Source organism: Callorhinus ursinus, unplaced genomic scaffold (genome assembly GCF_003265705.2).
Source record: "Callorhinus ursinus isolate GAN/ISIS: 27379988/994484 unplaced genomic scaffold, GSC_fseal_2.0 scaffold3, whole genome shotgun sequence".
NCBI lineage: Eukaryota > Metazoa > Chordata > Mammalia > Carnivora > Otariidae > Callorhinus > Callorhinus ursinus.
In genome coordinates this window covers 81496848-81516012 of record NW_027397065.1, presented here as the reverse complement: position 1 = coordinate 81516012, position 19165 = coordinate 81496848, and the positions used below count along the sequence as shown (strand labels likewise).

The 19165-nt window shown below is 42.3% G+C and overlaps 1 long non-coding RNA gene across 3 annotated transcripts in view; it reads right to left on the bottom strand.

The window, feature by feature from the left end:
* Positions 1 to 19015, bottom strand: part of LOC141372413 (uncharacterized) — a 35390-nt gene extending 16375 nt beyond the window's left edge. For 2 of the 3 annotated variants that reach the window (XR_012377643.1, XR_012377641.1), the window contains exons 1-2: positions 18867 to 19015; positions 11545 to 11648 (exon numbers count right to left, since the gene is read on the bottom strand). This is a non-coding gene — a long non-coding RNA (uncharacterized lncRNA). The other variant, XR_012377642.1, reaches the window with a different exon arrangement.
* Between the last annotated feature and the right edge of the window lie 150 nt (positions 19016 to 19165).

Sequence of the window (19165 nt, the reverse complement as noted above, 5' to 3'; positions counted from 1 at the left end):
ATGACCATAAAAAATGTAGAGGATAATTTTAAACTTTTAATTAATAAATTCCCTTTTAGTGTGCAAATTTCAGGAGCTCAAACACTTGTCCGTGTTAATGAAGATTGTTTAGATGAGCATTTCCAAAATGTGGCCTGGGACCCTTTCAGTGGGTCTATGAGGTCAATATCAATTTCAAGATCAGTTTTTAAATCCCAAAATGTCATTTGTCTCTTTTGTTCTCAATCTCTCATTAGTGTCTTGTGGAGTTTTCCAGAGTATGGTATTGTAGCTGTTTGAACACAGAAGCCGACCTCAAAATCCAGTTCCATTCTATTAAGCCAGACATTAATGAGATTTGCAAACACTGAAACAATGCTACTCTTCTCACCACTTTTTTTTTTGAAAATATAGTTATTCTTTTTTTTTAAAGATTTTATTTATTTATTTGTCAGAGAGAGAGAGGGAGAGAGAGCACAAGCAGGGAGAGCAACAGAGGGAGAGGGAGAAGCAGGCTCCCCACCGAGCAGGGAGCCTGATGTGGAGCTCTATCCCGGGACTCTGGGATCATGACCTGAGCCGAAGGCAGATGCTTAACTAACTGAGCCACCCAGGCATCCCCAAAATATAGTTATTCTTCATTAGATGTTATGCCAATGTATAATGGGTTTATTTTTCAAAAGAATTAGTACATATTTTAAAAATCTATCCATTTGGGGGTGGCTGGGTCATTGGGTGCCTGCTTTTGGCTCAGGTCACGATCCTGGGGTCCTGGGATCGAGCTCCGTGTCGGGCTCCCTGCTCGGCGGGAAGCCTGCTTCTCATACCCCCCTGCTTGTGTTCCTTCTCTCGCTGTCTCTCTCTCTTTCAAATAAATAAATCAAAATCTTTAAAAAAAATCTATCAATTTTAATATCTAAAACAACAAATATCAATATAGAGAACCTACATAAACAAAAGCTCATTGAGGTCCTATTTTAAAATGTGGGTTTTATTATCATTCGGGTAGGGTGAGGCCAACAAATCAGGAGATGACTTATTGAAGGAATAGTTTGTTCTCGAGTCGGAGGCATGCCTTGCCAGACAAGCCCACAGGGGAAACACCAGAGTCAGTCAGGGGGCAGGAGGGAGGGGAGAGCTGAGGAGGGAGCCTTCACTGTGTTCCTTTATCACATAAAGGAACAGGTGAGTCAAGGTAAGCAGGTTTAAGATTGGTTAGTTGAATTCAGTAGGCTCTAGGGTGTTAGGGGCTGTCCTGTGTGGTCCTGTGTCTGGCCCTGGGTGATGAGGACAGGGGCATATTGGTCCAAGTGTAAGAACCCGATGAAAGCCTGATAAAGGTGGGGGGCAAGGTATGGACTTTGGACTGGCTAGTTTGCATGTGAAAGGTGAGCTCACACTTGAGTAGCTTGTTATCTCTAGAGCTAAACTAGCCTGGGCCTGCACTCAGATGCCACAGCATCAAGAACACGGAGAACAAATTGGTGGTTGCCAGAGGGGAGGTCGGTGGGGGATGGGTGAAACAGATAAAGGAGATTAAGAGAACGCTCATCTTGATGAGCAGTGAGTAAGTTATACAAGTGTTGAATCATTATATTGTACACCTCAAACACTGTTCTTAATAGTTTTAAAGAGTGTAACGAATGTAGAGATGTTCAAAGACAAACCGTTTGAGAACTGGGCTAGGTAATGTGCAAGAACAAAGAACCCTGTAAAGCTCAATGTCTCAACACAGTAAAGGGGATTTTTCTTTTTCTTGTGCATGCGGTCTTTACACTTTTGAAAGGCAGCATACAAAAAGAAAAAAAAAAAAAAAAAAAAAAAAAAAAAGGCCAAAATGTCAGAACAAAAGAAAATTGCCTAATTAATTACCTTAGCTTACTGAGAAACTCCTTTTTATCCTTATTTTTCTCATTTTTTTCCACAAATTAGTGAAATTTCATCACTACTTAGAAGGAGTTCCAGGACTAGATCTGGAAGTTCCCGATGTCTAGATGAATTATGGATGGGCAGACATGAAGGGAAGACCCTACTTTGTTCACAGGCTGAGAGAAAGAACCTGGCAGAGCGGGGAGGTTGGAGACGTTGGAAAGAGACCCTCGGTGGAAATCCTGGAGGAGCTGAAAGGACAAGGGAGGGAACGGTGTGTGACAGGAGGACAGACAGACACATCTTCCTCAGAACCTGGCTGCAGAGGAGGGTGAGAAGATGCTCTTGATGATAAGTTAGTGAAGGAGAGAACTTAGAGAGCCTGCCTCTTTTTTTTTAGATTTATTTTATTTATTTTAGAGAGGAGGGGGCAGAGTGAGAGAGAATCCAAGCCGATTCCACTGAATATGGGGCCCAACCCTGGTCTCGATCTCAAAACCCTGAGATCAGACCTGAGCTGAAATCAAGAGTGGGATGCTTAGCTGACTGCACCACCCAGGTGCCCTGAGAGTCTGCCTTTAATGGCACTGGTGTTCTCTGAGTCACGGGCAAGTTCATTGCTAAACATGGTGAGAGCAGGGAATGGGGAGGGCTTAAGGGCCACTGCAGGACATGGGGAAGGACGTGGGCCAAGAACAGGCAACAGGTGATGGAGCAGAACTGAGGCCCAGTTGAGTTTAGACCTTAAACGGTAATAGCATGAAACCCATGGTAATATTCTCCCACGGCTTCTTAGCTCTGACATTTAACAGACTAGGGGTTGGGTGAGTGTAGGGAACTGATGTTTATTGAAAGGCTGTGTAGTAGAATGGTTGAGGGTATGGCCTTTGAGGTTAGCTGACCTGGGTTAGAATCCTGACTCTGTCACTTACTTTCCTGTTCTGTGAAATGGGGCCAGTAATAGTCTCGTGGTGGTGTTTTCATGTGGGTAATAATGGTTTTGTGGAGCTGAGTTGAGGACTAAAGGACTTAATATATGCTATGGATTTCCCTTCCAGGTCCCCAGCTCCACCTAGCTCTTGTGGTTTTCTGCTTGGGTGAGCGTCGGGCTCTTGAAAAGCAACAAACCCAGCTTCTCTCCTGTCCTCGCCCATTTCCTCTGAGGGCTTGCCCTGCTCAGGCTCCTCCTCACAGATGGTGGGTGAATAAGGGGCGGGTACACACGGCTCTTTCCTATTGTCTTCTCAAGCTATATTTTGGCATAATCTCCAAGTCCGACTTTCCTTGGGCCTTCAGGTTTGCATCTCAATTGTCTATTTTACTTTTTAACTTTCAAAAAGATTTTATTTATTTATTTGAGAGAGAGAGAGCACGAGTGGGGGCACGGGGAGGGGTAGAGGGAGAGGGAGAAGCAGACTCCCCACTGAGCAGAGAGCCTGACACGGGGCTCAATCCCAGGACCCAGGGATCATGACCTGAGCTGAAGGCAGACGCTTTACTGACTGAGCCACTGAAGCGCCCCTCAATTACCTGTTTTAGAAGTAAAATACCACCCGTTCATCCATGTGCCCTCTGGGTAGGTACCTCTGGATACAGGGAAAGATCACAGATGTAAAAGATGCTAAAGATAAAAGCATGAAAATATATTTCAAAAAAAAATCTCATTTCACCTGTTACCTCTCTTAAATCTATGAATAGATGTTCTCATCCCTTTAATATACCCAAGTCTGGTGCTCAGAGGGATTAATAATGTGCTCAGGATTACACAGCTCTTCATCAGTAGTAATTCAGTTCTTCGTGCTCTCCCCGCTAGGTGCTGTGCATTGCCTGGAAGGGCCACGCTGGTACAGGTGGGCGGCCTCAGGGATGGCGGCACTGGAGGGGTGGGGAGTGGGGGGGGCGGTTGTAGGAGTTGATGAGTGAGTAGCTGCTCATTGTTAACACAGAGGCAAGAAAAGAAAGGGGCTCTGTGGGTAGAGAAGGGGGAACTGATAAACAGGGAGAGAAGGAGGAATGAAGGAGCTGGAGGTCTCACTGAGATTGATGAGCGAGGGGGCGGGGGTAAGGAGAGGTGACTTCTGACAGGGGAGTGTGAGGTCGACAAGTTTAAGGGGGTTTATTCCAGATGATGACAAGGTCTAGGGTGTAGCCATTGGACAAGCTAGCTAAGGAGAAGTTGAACACAGTTGGTGGGGAGGCCACTCTGAGCTGTGAGTTTCAGTCCTTTGTTTGAGGGAATGTTGAAATGATGATATCTGGTGTCAAAGTCCTTTATAAATGTTTGAGAGTGATCTTGGAGTTGATAAAGAATCTGCAGGGGAGCAGAGACCCAGAGCTGATGCAAGGCAGGAGCCTCCCCGGAAAGAACCTTGGTTTTTAATTGTAGCACGTGGCAATTCTCATACATGACTTCCTATGGTCCTCCTAGGAATCCCGTGGGAGGCACACAGGGCAGGAAACAGACCTTCTCCCGGAAAACCAGCCGTTAAGTGTCAGCACTGGGACTCAGATTGTGTCCTGACTTGATCCAAGCTAGCTGTAGTTTTCTGCGAGAACCTGGTTTCTCTACGTACTAGTTACAGTAGGAGTTCAACCCCTTCGAAAGAAAACGTATAGACTCTACCTAGAAAAGGAAGAACATCTCTCTATGTTTTCTTCACCCAACTCTTTGCTACAAGTGTTCAGCCTGTAAATAAATGGTGGTGGCCAGCTACTGAGTGGGCAGGAACTGGTCCAGGAGAGGTTCTTATAATGCCACCTAGTGTCCATGAATGGACTTACCCACAAAGCTTTGGCTATAAATACATACCCATTTTTAAGTAGTCCTACACCCTATGTGGGGCTTGAACTCACTACCCTGAGATCAGAAGTCACATCATGCTCTACTGACTGAACTAGCCAGATCCCCCGAGGCTACAAATATTCTTAAAAATAATTTATTTAGGAAACTGCAAGTAACGGATTAAATTTGCAAGAAAATAGCTGTTAAAACACCTAATATTTCTTTCTCCCTACCAGATAGATTTCTTAACCTGGATTCTTGATTACCCTGAGGACTAGACCAGTTCAGTGAACTACTTCATTCCACAGAACAGAAATTATGACCTTGTGAGATCCAAGGTTATTGTAAATTAACACTTTTCACAAGGTCTTGGATCACCTGGTATAGTGAAAAGATCACTAGGCTTGGTGCCAGAGGTGTCTGAGACATTCAGGTCTTGACTTGGGGGAATGGTGTATGCAAAGGTGCTTCACAAACTGTAAAGTGCCAAGCAAAAGTATTAGACAGAGCTGTTATTTCACCAGCATTATTCCAGGCCCTCCACATGCCTCCCTTCTAATCCTGTAAGAGACCTATAAGAATGACTATCTAGATTTTATATCTAATGAAACTGAGGTTCAGTGAGGTAAATGACTTGCTCAGGGTCCTATAGCTAGTTTTCTCTTTGCTATGTACATGCCACTATGATATTGATATAAGCAATTAATACTAAATTCATTCAACAAAAATTTGTTAGTGATCACTGGTACCATCCAATGGGTTAGGAACAAGACATATAAAGATTTATGAGCGTTATGAACTGAATGCTTGTGTCCAACTAAAATTCATATGTTAAAGCCCTAACCCCTATAATGTAACTATATTTGGAGAGAGGGCTTTTATGAAAGTAATTAAGATTATAAATGAGGTCGTAAGACTAGGGCCCTGATACAATACACTTAGTGTCCTTATAAGAAGAGGGAGAGACGCCAGAGCAAACCACCTTCCAGCCCCATCACCCAGGCCCCATGAGCACGCACAATGAGGAAGGAGTTATCTACAGGCCCAGAAGAGAGCTCTCCCCAGCACTTAACCAGGCTGGCACGCTGATCTGAGACTTTCAGCTCCTAGACTGAGAGAAAATAAATTTCTGTTGTTTAAGCCTTTTCAGTCTATGGTTGTGTTTTTTGTTTTGTTTTGTTTTGTTTTTAGAGAGAAAGAGAGAGCGTGAGTATGTGAGGCAGGCAGAGGGGCCGAGGGTGAGAGAGAATCTTAAGCAAGGCTCCACGCCCCAGCGCAATTCAACCAACTGTGCCCCCCAGGTGTTTTTACGGCCGCCCAGCGCAAGCTAACTAAGACTATTGAATCTACTTCCCTTGAATGGAGCTCAGTAGTTACATAAAACATGATCCAAGTTCCGGTGATAGATGTAGGACTACCTCATACTCCTAAATGAGTGCTTTAGAGCGAATCCTGACAACGGCTGGGAATGGCATTGACAGGCGACCACAGATAGGTTTCTGAGACAAATACATTTCAGAGAGAGGATCTCTGGCTTAGAGGCCCCTCATTACCAAGAAACGTGACTTTCTCACAGAACCCTGTGGGCTTTCTCTGAGTGGGAGACGGAGCCAGTGACTGAAGGTAGTCTTGGGGCGCGCCTGGGTGGCTCAGTTGGTTAAGCAACTGCCTTTGGCTCAGGTTATGATCCCGGACTCCCTGGACTGAGTCCCGCATCGGGCTCCCTGCTTAGCGAGCAGTCTGCTTCTCCCTCTGACCCTCCCCCATCTCGTGCTCTCTCTCTCTCACTCCCTCTCTCTCTCAAATAAATAAATAAAATCTTTTTTTTAAGATTTTTTTATTTATTTGACAGAGAGTGAGAGAGGGAACACAAGCAGGGGCAGTGGGAGAGGGAGAAGCAGGCTTCCCGCTGAGCAGGGAGCCCGATGTGGGACTCGATCCCAGGACCCTGAGTCCATGAATAAATAAAATCTTCAAAAACAAAACAAAACAAAACAAAACCCAAAACAACAACAACAAAACTCTGAAGGTGGCCTTGGATTCTGGTTCAAGAGCAGAACTTCTGGTGCTCAGCTGCCGCATTTATTAAATGAAGGAGTTTTGACTAGCTGCCATCTAAGGCAGTCATATGAATATTTTTTGTCCACCTACCCCTGTAAAAGAGTTTTGAAAAACTGTGAAACCATTTCCACATTTGAAAGTTGATATCTAAAATTTTCCATTAGAAATTTAGTTTTAGAGGACATGATTTTCACTGTATTATAAATGATTACTGACGTTTTAAAATAAGATCATCACACAACTTAAATTTCCAGTGGAATCTAAATAATATATTTATTAGAAATTCACTATCATTCATAAAAAAAGACTGCTTTTACATCATTCCTTTTTCCCACTGGAATCTCATTTCCACTCCATTTTCCTTTCCCAGAACTTTATTTAATGCAGCATATTTTTATGTTTGAAAGCCTTTTATTATTTAAAATTATTTGAAAGTTGTATCTATACTTACAATTATTAATAGTAAAAATTTGATTAAGATATGTTCTAAAGTTTGATAATTATTACACATACTTAGTAAAATTTTATTGATCTATCCCTTTCAAAATCTATTGGTGAATGTTATTTATTGCTAGGAGGAGGTAGGATTTAATCTCAATTCTATTCCTATTTTCAGATTTTACAGATATAAGCACTGAGAAACACTGTTTTCATAAATAGATGAAAATAGACTTCTGTCATAACAAAATCATTCAATTCTTTCAGCTTCTGAATTGCATGCCAAAAGTATCATAGCAATCTCTCATTAAGTACTTTATTTATTTATATTTATTTTTTAATCTAAATTCAATCAATCAACATATGGTGTATCATAAGTTTCAGAGGTAGAGTTCAGTGATTCATCAATTGTATATAACACCCAGTGCTGATTACATCACGTGACCTCCTTAATGCCCATCACCCAGTTACCCCATTCCCCCTCCCCTCCTCCCCTCCAGCAACCCTGTTTGTTTCATACAGTTAAGAGTCTCTTATGGTTTGTCTCTCTCTCTCTGATTTCATCTTATTTTATTTTCCCTCCCTTCCCTTATGATCCTCTGTTTTGTTTCTTAAATTACATATATGAGTGAAATAATATAATTGTTTTTCTCTGATTGACTTATTTTGCTTAGCATAATACCCTCTAGTTCCATCCATGTCATTGCAAGTGGTAAAATTTCATTCTTTTTGATGGCTGCATAATATTCCTCTGTGTGTGTGTGTGTGTGTGTGTGTGTGTGTGTGTGTGTGTGTGTGTGTGTGTACCACATCTTCTTTATCCATTCATCTGTTGATGGACATCTGGGCTCTTTCCGCAGTTTGGCTATTGTGGACATTGCCGCTGTGAACACTGGGGTGCAGGTGTCCCTTTGGATCACTACATTTGTATCTTTGGGGTAAATACCCAGTAGTGCAATTGCTGGGTTGTAGTGTAGCTCTATTTTTAACTTCTTGAGGAACCTCCATACTGTTTTCCAGAGTGGCCATACCAGCTTGCATCCCCACCAGCGGTGTAAGAGGGTTCCTCTTCCTCTGCATCCTCGCCAACATCTGTCATTTCCTGACTTGTTAATCTTAGCTATTCTGACTGGTGTGAGGTGGTATCTCATGGTGGTTTTGATTTGTATTTCACTGATGCTGAGTGATGTTGAGCATTTTTTCATGTGTCTACTGGCCGTTTGTATGTCTTCTTTGGAGAAATGTCTGTTCATGTCTTCTGCCCATTTCTCGATTGGATTATTTGTTTTTTGGATGTTCAGTTTGATAAGTTCTTTATAGGTTTTGGACACTCGCCCTTTATCTGATAAGACATTTGCAAATACCTTCTCCCATTCAGTAGGTTGTCTTTGGTTTTGTTGACTATTTCCTTTGCTGTGCAAAAGCTTTTTATCTTGATGAGGACCCAATAGTTCATTTTTGCTTTTGTTTCCCTTGCCTTTGGAGACGTGTCTAGCGAGAAGTTGCTGCGGCCAAACTCGAAGAGGTTGCTGCCTGTGTTCTCCTCTAGGATTTTGATGGATTCCTTTCTCCCATTTAGGTCTTCCATCCATTTTGAGTTTATTTTTGTGTATGGTGTAAGAAAATGGTCCAGTTTCATTCTTCTGCATATGGCTGTCCAATTTTCCCAACGCCATTTGTTGAAGAGACTGTCTTTTTTCCATTGGATATTCTTTCCTGCTTTGTCGAAGATGAGTTGACTAGAGAGTTGAAGGTCCATTTCTGGGTTCTTTATTCTGTTGCATTGATCTATGTGTCTGTTTTTGTGCCAGTACCATACTGTCTTGATGATTACAGCTTTGTAATATAGCTTAAAGTCCAGAATTGTGATGTCACCAGCTTTGGTTTTCTTTTTCAACATTCCTTTGGCTATTTGGGGTCTTTTCCGGTTCCATACAAATTTTAGGATTATTTGTTCCAGCTCTGTGAAAAAAGTTGATGGTATTTTGATAGGGATTGCTTTGAATGTGTAGATTGCTCTGGGTAGCATAGACATTTTAACAATATTTGTTCTTCCAACCCATGAACATGGAATATTTTATTTATTTTTAAAGATTTTTTTAAATTTTTTTAAAGATTTTATTTGTTTATTTGAGATAGAGAGAGAGCATGAGCGTGGTGGGGGGGTTGGGCAGAGGAGAAGCAGACTTCCTGCTGAGCAGGGAGCCTGATGCTGTGCTAGATCCCAGGACCCCGGGATCATGACCTGAGCCTAAGGTAGATGCTTAACTGACTGAGCCACCCAGACACCCCAAAGATTTTATTTTTAAGTAGTTTCCATACCAAACATGGGGCTCAACCTCACAACCCAGAGATCAAGAGTCACATGCTTTACTGACCAGCCAGCCAGGTGCCCCTCATTAAGTATTTTAAACCATCAGCTAACAGCTTTAGGTTCTTCTTCAAATCTGTTCAAAACAAACCACTAGAAACCACCTAGATTACAGAAGGATTCATTATCCAGTCACAAGAGCCCGTGCCCTTCTGGTTTCTAGGAAGCACCAACTCTCTTATAAACATTCATTCTAAGACAGCGTCCTTGCCATGAGTTTGTCACCTGGGTGACATAAGATGCTGCCAACATTTCTTACTCACACTCTCTGCTTTGGTCTCTCGAGACTCTCCCTTAGGAGCAATGCTTTCTTTGAGCGAAGTTGTCATCACCCTAATAACCCCACTCTACACTCTGAATTAACATATTGGCCAAAACATTCCAGTGAAATACCAAAATACCCACTCTTTGGAGAAGGGAAGGAAAGACACCAAGCCTGAGTGCAAGTTTTTGGTGCCTTCTATGGGAGCCTTGTCCAGAAGCATTATTTAAATTGTACCTTTGTTTTGATGCTCTAGAATAGCACCATCCATTAGAAACATAATGTGAGCCTCATATGTAATCTAAAATTTCCTAGTAACATATTAAAAAATTAAAAAGAAACAGGTGAAATTAATAATGTATATAATGCAATTCATTTGGCCCTTGAATAACATGGGTTTGAACTGCATAGTTACACTTAAATGAGGCATTTTTTCGATCAATATAGTACAGTACTGTGCATGTATTTTCTCTTCCTTATGATGTTCTTAGTATTTTCTTTTCTCCGGCTTACTTTATTATAAGAAAATAGAATACAATACACATAACATACAAAATATGTGTTAATTGATTATGTTATCACTGAGGCTTCTGATCAATAGTATGTTATTAGTAGTTAAGTTTTTAGGGAATCAAAAGGTATACTTGGATTTTTGACGGCATGGCCGGGCCGGGGGGGGGGGTTGGTGCCTCTAACCTCTGTGCTGTTCAAGGGTCAACTGTATTTCCAAAATACTATCATTTCAACAGTAATATAAAAAATTGAAAATGAGATATTTTACATTCTTCTTGTTTTTTGGCTGTACGTCCTTAAAATCCTATAGTATTTGATACAGACAGCAAACCTTGATGCTGACCAGCTACATTTCAGGTACTGAATACCCACATGGGACTAGTGGCTACTATACTGGATAGCCCAGCCTTTGAGGCACACACCGTACTAAGATTTGGGATGGATAAGAGAGGTCTTCTGTTTTTGTAAAGTAAGAATATGCTGAACAAGAAGTGGCTGGAAAGGAGAACAAGCCTCTCTGTGCCCTCAGATAGCTTTGAAAGGTATTTTTGCCCCCAGGCTTTTGCAGTATAACTGTACGAAGGGGCCCTGGTATATCCCAGGAAATAGAGGTACCTCAGTGTGAAGACCACTATTTTAAGGTAGATTCTAGCGGCCAAAGTTTTGGGGCATGATGCAATGATAATGGAATTATACATTCATATCTTCTGAAGAAGGCCTAGTCAACCATCCTTCTAAAATCCTGGACCAAGTGAAAAGAAAAATTGACAAGACAAAATATTAGCCAGGAGATCCAGAAAGCCCTTGCTGCTTTGTTAGGATTTGCTGGTATGGTTTTGAGGGTAAGGTTGACAAGCTACCTTATCACAAGTAGAGAGTTTTGGGTAATGTTGGGTTGATGTTTTCCTCTCTTAATGTGATGGAGATAAGATGGGGTTATATGTGAATCATCAACCTAACATCAGACGACTTGAGGAGGGGAAGCTATCCTACGTTATGGCACAGAAGTGACAAAGAATCTCTTCCTTGCCTTAATTTTCTTGGGAAACCTCTACAGTTTGCCCCTTTGGCTTTTTTAAAGTTCCAGTGTGCAGTATGAAGGATGGGCTTCCTTTCCAAAGGAACCCATATGCTTATCCTAAAAGGCAAGTATAAGGAAGTAGTTTGCGATACTGTCTAGTTTGCTTAAGGCTAAGGCTTAGGCTGCATAGGCTGCCAGGAGAAAATCCCATAGACTGGGCAGCTTAAACAGCAGAAATTATATCTCACAGTTCTGGCGGCTGGAGGTCGAGGATCAGGCTGCCAGTATGGTCAGGTTCTGGGGAGAGCTGTCTTCTCGTTTGCATACTGCTGACTTTTCCTTGTATCCTCACCTGGCAGAGAGCAGAGAGGGGAAGCAAACTTTCTCATGACTCCTAGAAAGGCACTAGCAGGAGGGCTCCAGCTTCCTGACCTCATTTAATTCATCTTAATTACCTCCCAAAGGCCTGCCTCCTAATACCATCCTTTTGTGAAGTAGGGTTTCAACATGTGAATGGGGGAGGAGGGTGGAGCACAAACGTTTAGTTTGGAACACCAAATATAGTTACTTTGGGGGTTAGGGCTTCAACATATGAATTTATGGGGGATACATTTCAGTCCATAGCAGATATTAAGGTATGTAAGAATATGGAATTCCATTTCAGAAACTCTCTAAATAAATTAAGATTATCATCTGCCTGGATGACTTCTTTAGGATGAAATTCTGTTTAGCTGGAGGCCAATGACTAGTTTAACATTTTCCAGAATCCCAAGTCTTTGTATAACATCATTCTGTCTGTCATTTCCTTATGTAAGTTTTATTTTCATGATAAAATAAATTTCACTATGACCCATACTTCTCCCAAGAAAAACTCTTGGGGACAGTTTTGGGGCTTTCCAGGTAAATTAATACTGCTGCAAGGTATTTTTTCTTTTTTTAAATTTTATTTTATTATGTTATGTTAAAGTCACCATACATCATTAGTTTTTGATGTAGTGTTCCATGAGTCATTGTTTGCATATGCAAGATATTTTTTCTAATGAACTATTTCCCTTATTTTTTTTCTATTTAAAGTTCTTCGAGTTTCAGAACTGCCAAGACACGGTAGGCACCCCACCCCCCAACACGCACACCTCAATCCTGTTTAAAGTAATGAGCATTTCACAATCAAGGGGTATGCTGGAAAAAAGTCTTTCAAATAAAAGCTGGTTATTCCTAGAATAGTTAATTTCTAAGTGAAACTAACAATATTTCCTTTCAAGCTTGAGAGGTATATAACTTATGAAACAAGAATAAACTAAAAAGTACCTTTCCTGTGAATACTTTTGAAATTGATGTACAAATATACTTGAAATCTATTTTTTTATTGTTGTGACATTGGGAAATTCCATAGAGCAAAAATGGGAGGTGTTTTGACCTCATTGTAAAATGTGAGTTTGTGCTACTGAATGGGGGGATATGCATCTAACTTGTACTAAGTTCCTAACAGAGAATTAAGCAAACTAAGAAACACCCTAAATGCTTTGGCCCCGTTCCTCATGAAGTTATTACAAATAAGGGCTGGCATTTTCCAAGAAAAGGAACTCGGAGCCTTTCATGAATTAACTATTTTAGGCAAGGCAACTGAAAAGGTAGTTACATCAATCCAAGGTGATTCAAAATGTTACCAAGTCGAAGGACTTACAAATTATAATTTCATCACATAACTTTTAGTTATCAAATTAGGAATGAACCAAAGGGGAAGCCGGAAACTAATTGGGATTGTTCTGGTGATGTCACTATATAGGCTTTTACATAGGCTTATAGATTTTTGTTATTTATTCATCTTGACATAAGAATAGGCTAGTTGTAATTATATCACAGTTCATAGGTTTACTTCTATTTCCTCTAAGAAACTCTAATTTTTGAATGATTTAGTTTAACACAGTTGCTCTCTAATAATTTGTAATTATTATTGTGTATTGTATATATTATGTCATGTCAGTAAAAATTTACATCTCCAATGTGCATATATTAAAAAATGTATGTGTACGTCTGTGTTTATTATGTACACTATAAAACATATACACAATAGGAAGTTTAAAAAGGTTAAAGATGAAACATTGACATTAAAATTTTTCTATTGAAGTGCAAAATAAGAACAATGTGACTAGATATTCTTCATTATTTTGGAAAGTCTTGGTTTAACAGTTTGTGATGTGGCGATTTCATTTTTTCTATATAATAGACTTTATTTTTTGGAATAGTTTATATTTACAGAAGAATGGAGATGATAGTACAGAGTTTCTATATACTCTGCACCCAATTTTCCCCTCCTGATAACATCTTACATTGGTATGGTACATTTATTACAGTTAATGAACCAACATTGATACATTTTTTTTTTTTTAAAGAATAGCTTATTTATTTGAGAGAGAGAGGGAGCACAAGAGGGAGAGAATCTCAAGCAGACTCTGTGCTGAGTGTGGAGCCTGAGCTGGGGCTCAATCCCATGACCCTGAGATCATGACCTGAGCAGAAACCAAGAGCTGGACGCTTAACTGACTGAGCCACCCAGGTGCCCCAATACATTATTATTAACCAAGGTGATAGTTTACTCGACTTCTCTCTCTTTTTTTTTAAAGATTTTATTTATTCATGAGAGAGAGAGAGAGAGAGAGAGAGAGAGAGAGAGAGAGGCAGAGGGAGAAGCAGGATCCCCTCTGAGCAGGGAGCCCGATGCGGGACCCGATCCCAGGACCCTGGGATCATGACCTGAGCTGAAGGCAGACGCTTAACCATCTGAGCCACCCAGGCGCCCTACTCGACTTCTCTTAAGGAAGGTTTGTTTTGTTTTTTTTTCTTTTGTTCCGGGATCCTATCCAGGACACCACATTACATTTAGTTGTCAGTCCATCTCCTTAGGCTCCTCTTGACTGTGATAGCATCTCAGACTCTTCTTTTTTAAGATTTTACTTATTTTTCAGAGAGAGAGAAACAGAGCACAGCAAAGGGAGCAGCAGGGAGAGGGAGAAGCAGGCTCTCTGCTAAGCAAGGAGCTGATGCGGGACTCGATCCCAGGATCCTGGGATCATGACCTGAGCTGAAGGCAGACACTTAACTGAGCCAACCAGGCATGCCGCTTCTTGTTTTTGATGACCTTGACAGTTGTGAATAATACTAGTCAACTATTTTGTAGGATGCCCCTCTAATGGAAATTGTAACTTGGTCCAGTGTTTTTCTCATGATTGGACTGGGGTTACAGGTTTTTGGAAGATCACAGAAGTGCAGAGCCATTTTCATCAGATCACATCTATCAAGGTTACAATCCATTGACATGATTTATTGATGAGCTCAGGTCACATGGTAACTTGTGACTCATGGAGAAGCACTCACTCTCTAGTAAAGTCCAGTATCAGGCTGAAAGCTGTTTCTCAAAACAGAGGATCGCGGGGCTTTAGTCCCAAATCCTAAGATTTGCCTTGTGATTCACTTATAAATGCTTGCCAAAGATTCTAAATAGCGGTTCTATCTGCCACTGCCACGTCAAGCTCCACTGGATCTACTGGATCCTATGACCCAAATGTCAGAGCAACTTGCACAATTGCCTGGACCTGTGGCAGAGACTTCTCTTTTCTCACTAGGTGTTGTGCCTCTTCCTTTAGTAGTTACTTCCTTTAGTAACAACTTCTTCACCTTAGAAGTGATATCTTGATATACCCCATACCACCAGACCCCTAGTAATTTCAGGAAGGCCCTTGAATTTTGGAGGATTTATTTTCCATCCTCCGATGTGCAAATATCTTACCAATATGGGTACAGTAATCGCTACTTCCTGCCTACCAGTGCCAATCAACATATCATTTTCAATATAATGGACTAGTGTGATTTTCTATGGAAGGGAAAGGAGGTCTTTGCAGATTGAATCATGGCACAGGGCTGAAGAGCTGATATATCCTGTGGTGGGACAGTGAAGGTGAATCACTGGCCTTGTCAGTTGAAAGTTAATTCCTTCTGGTAGGCTTTTTCAACAAGTATAGAGGGAAAGAGCATTTGCCAGATCAGTAGCTACATACCAAGTATTAGGAAACGTGTCGATTTGCCCAAGCAATGGAACCACATTTGGAATAGCAGTGCAACGAGAATCACCACATAATTCAGTTTATGAAAATCCACTGTCATTCTCCAAGATCCATCTGTCTTCTGCACACGCCAAACAGGCAAGTTGGAAGGGCCGAAGCGGCCACCACAGCCCCTCCCACCGTCAAGTTCTTGATGGTAGTGCTAATCTTTGCAACCCCTCCAAGAAGGTGGTATTGCTTTTGGTTTACATTTTTATAGGCAGAAACCATTCTAGCGGCTTCCATTTGGCCTTTTCTACCATAACAACCTTCACTCTGCAGCTCAGGGGATCAACGTGGGGATTCTAATGGTTCCTGGGCATGTCTATTTTAATTACACATTCTAGAACTGGAGAAGTGACCACAGGATGTGTTCAGAGACCCACTGGGCCTAAAGTGAGAAGAACCTGGGCTAGAACTCCTTTAATCACTTAACCTCCACAAGCCCCTACTCTGGCTCGTAGACACAATGATGTTGTGGGTTTCCACGAATCAGTGTCAAGTTAGAGCCATTGTCTACTAATCTCCCAAAGTCTGATTATTTCCTTCCCTGCAGTGGACAACCACCCTGGTAGATGGCCATAGGGCCCTTTGGGGAAGACTGGGAACAAATTAATAATATACATTTTTAGCAAGGGAGCAAGGTACTGCCCCAAGAGGACTTGGCCTCTCCTTCATTCAAAGAGTTCTGAGTGCATAAACCGGCTCAAGTATGGAAAATGATAGAGGGGCTGTGATGCTCTGTTCTGGTGGTGCAAGTTAGGACTTCTTTTTGCTAGACCTAGAACCCTTCTGCTAATACCAAGTATGAATTTAGGAGATTGTCCATTTCTTTTTTTCCCTAGGGACACTATGATCAACTGCCAGTGTCACAGGTCTCTGCAAGTCAGACAATTCTGATTACTGCTTCAGTTCAGCTGTCCATTACAGTAACGACCCCCATCCAGTTTTTGACAATTAATGCCACCTCTTGGTCCCTGCCAACCTAGGATCCCATTATCCCCACTGCATTTAGGAGTCCCAGTTTGATGGTGGTAGTTTCCACTAGGATCCCATTATCCCCACTGCATTTAGGAATCCCAGTTTGATGGTGGTAATTTCCAAGATTTATCTGAATACAGAGAAAAGCAATTGCATATCTCTTCAAAGATGCTGGGGCTTCACTCATAGATTTACTTCTCACAGTCATGAAGGGTAATGTCCTTTGGACCCTCCTGGGGTGGGTGAACAGGTCTTACATGATAAATCCACACTAACATGTCAACCCCCTTGCCCCCAAGCCTTTGGATACCTTCCTCAATAATATCCTAGGCAGTTCTGGCACTTCATTTAGTATAGGTACTTTGGGGAGGACGGAAGTCAACTGATCAATAGGGTTTTGCTTAGGTGCTTCTCATAGTGGGCCCAGTGGGTCCCTAAACCCATCTTATGATGGTTTTCCCAGATTTACATGCATAATAGAAAAAGACATACTCAGCAACCATTCAAACAAACTGTTAAGCTTTTTCTAACCCTTGGAGATAACATGTTGTATCTAGAATATCTGCTTGGTGGGCCCTTATCAGTAAATTCAGCCTGATAGAATTTTGTAAGTCTGTTAGTTTCCTAGGGCTGCTACAGCAAAGTACCACAAACTGAGGGATTAAAAAACCAGAAATTTAGTCTCTTACGGTCCTGGAGGACAGCTGCCTGAAATCAAATTATTAGCAGGGCCACGCTTCTTCTGAAGGCTCTTTGGGATCATCTTTCCTTGTCTTTTCCTAGCTACTAGTGGCCCCCAGCATTTCTCTGCATATTGTTACAACACTCCAATCTCTGCCTCCATCTTCATATGTCCTTATTTCCTGTGACTATATATTTCTGCATCCTCTCCTCTTATAAGGACACCCATTATGACCTCATCTTAACCTCATCTACAAAGACCCTATTTCCAAATAGGTCACACTGAGATTCCAAATGGATATGAATTTTGGGAGACATTATTCACCTCACTATAATCCCACATCCTTAATAGCCACTGGAAATATAACTCCTATATTCTTTTGCATGCTGAGTATTTTTAGCATGTGTATTTATTTTTCAAAAAAGGAAAAAACCCACCCTATAGTTCTTTGCTTCAAAATACAAACATTTACCCCCATTTTCCCAGTTTTTTGGAGAAATAATGGATACACATCACTGTTATGAATTTAAGGTGTATAGCACGATGGTTTGATTTACATATATTGTGATATTACCGTAATTGGTTTATTAGTAACCATCATCTCATATAGATACAAGAAAAAAAATCTTGTTATTAGAATTCCTAGGATCTACTCTTAACAGCTCTCCTATGTATCATACAGCAGCGTTAGACATAGTCATCACGTTGTACATTACATCCCTAGTACTTCTTTATCTTATAACTGGAAGTTTGTGCCTTTTGACCACTTTCCTCCAATATTCTTGGAGGAAGAAATATTCTTTCCATCCAGTTTCCCCCTTTGATGCCCACTACTATCTAGTTTCCCCAATCTTTTCTCTAACAAAGTGATCTTTTAAAATAGTCGCCACCGGGCGCCTGCGTGGCTCAGTCGTTAAGCGTCTGCCTTCTGCTCAGGTCATGATCCCAGGTTCTTGGGATGGAGCCCCACATCGAGCCCCACATCGGGCTCCCTGCTCCGCGGGAAGCCTGCTTCTCCCTCTCCCACTCCCCCCTGCTTGTGTTCCTGCTCTCCCTACCTCTCTCTGTCAAATAAATAAAATGTTAAAAAAAAATAAAATAAAATAGTCGCCACCTTCCAACTTTTAGCGAGGATCAAGCACAAGCTCCCTCCCTAGCGTAAGGAAGCTTTTCTCCATCTGGTCTGCTGCATCCTTCTTCCAGTTTCATCTTTCAGTAAAATCTCCTGCTACCTACCTGTTTTGTCCCCGAATACTTGCAGGTTTCTGAACTGCCCATGGGTTCCCTTCCTCCATACCGTGGTCCTGCACTCTGCTTTGGTAATACCCCTTGCACCCCTGACTGCTCCTCATCTTTAGAGGCTTCTCCTCTATTCTCTCTCCAGAGATGAAACATTTCGCTCTCTCCTGATCTTTGAGGTTTCTTAACATTTTCCCCTTTGCTCCTTTTCCCCTTACACCAAATTTCACTTTAAAGAATACAGCCCACACTGTTTGTGCTGAGCTTGCTCAACTGCACAGAACCAGTTCACCCTTCCGCCCTCACAGTGGGGAGGGACCTAACTCCCAGCCCTGGAGCGACAAGCTGACCCCACACCCAAGACCAAAGCTCTCCGGGCTCGGGGGCGGGTCGTGACGGAGCTGTCACTCGGGGAAGGCCAGGCAAGCCGCACATCACTCAGTCTGCCCACATCCTTCGTTTTATGGTTGACGAAACCCCGCCCGGCTCTGAAGCCCAGGCTGACACAGCAATGTGCTCAAAAGCGTTGGCGCTCTTCACACCCTGGGCTGGCCTTCCTCCTCCTCACCGAGGATGCGTTCCTCCGCTCGTCCAGTGTCTTCCGTTCCTCTCCCGTCCCCGGCGGGCCGCAACATCCAGGAAAAGCCAGACAGACGCGCGGGGAACTCCCGGAAGTACCAGCTGTGTGGAGCATGCGCAGTGTCCGCGCCCTGCACGCCGTCCTAATCGCCCACGGTTCAGCCGGCGCAGCAGCTTGCGCAGGCGCCGCGTCCAAGGGCTCCCCGCCCACCCCGTCCTAGCGGGCCACACCCCCTCATCGCGGGTCAGAGGCCGCGGGGCGGCCGGCGGTGACGCGTGCGGAAGCGT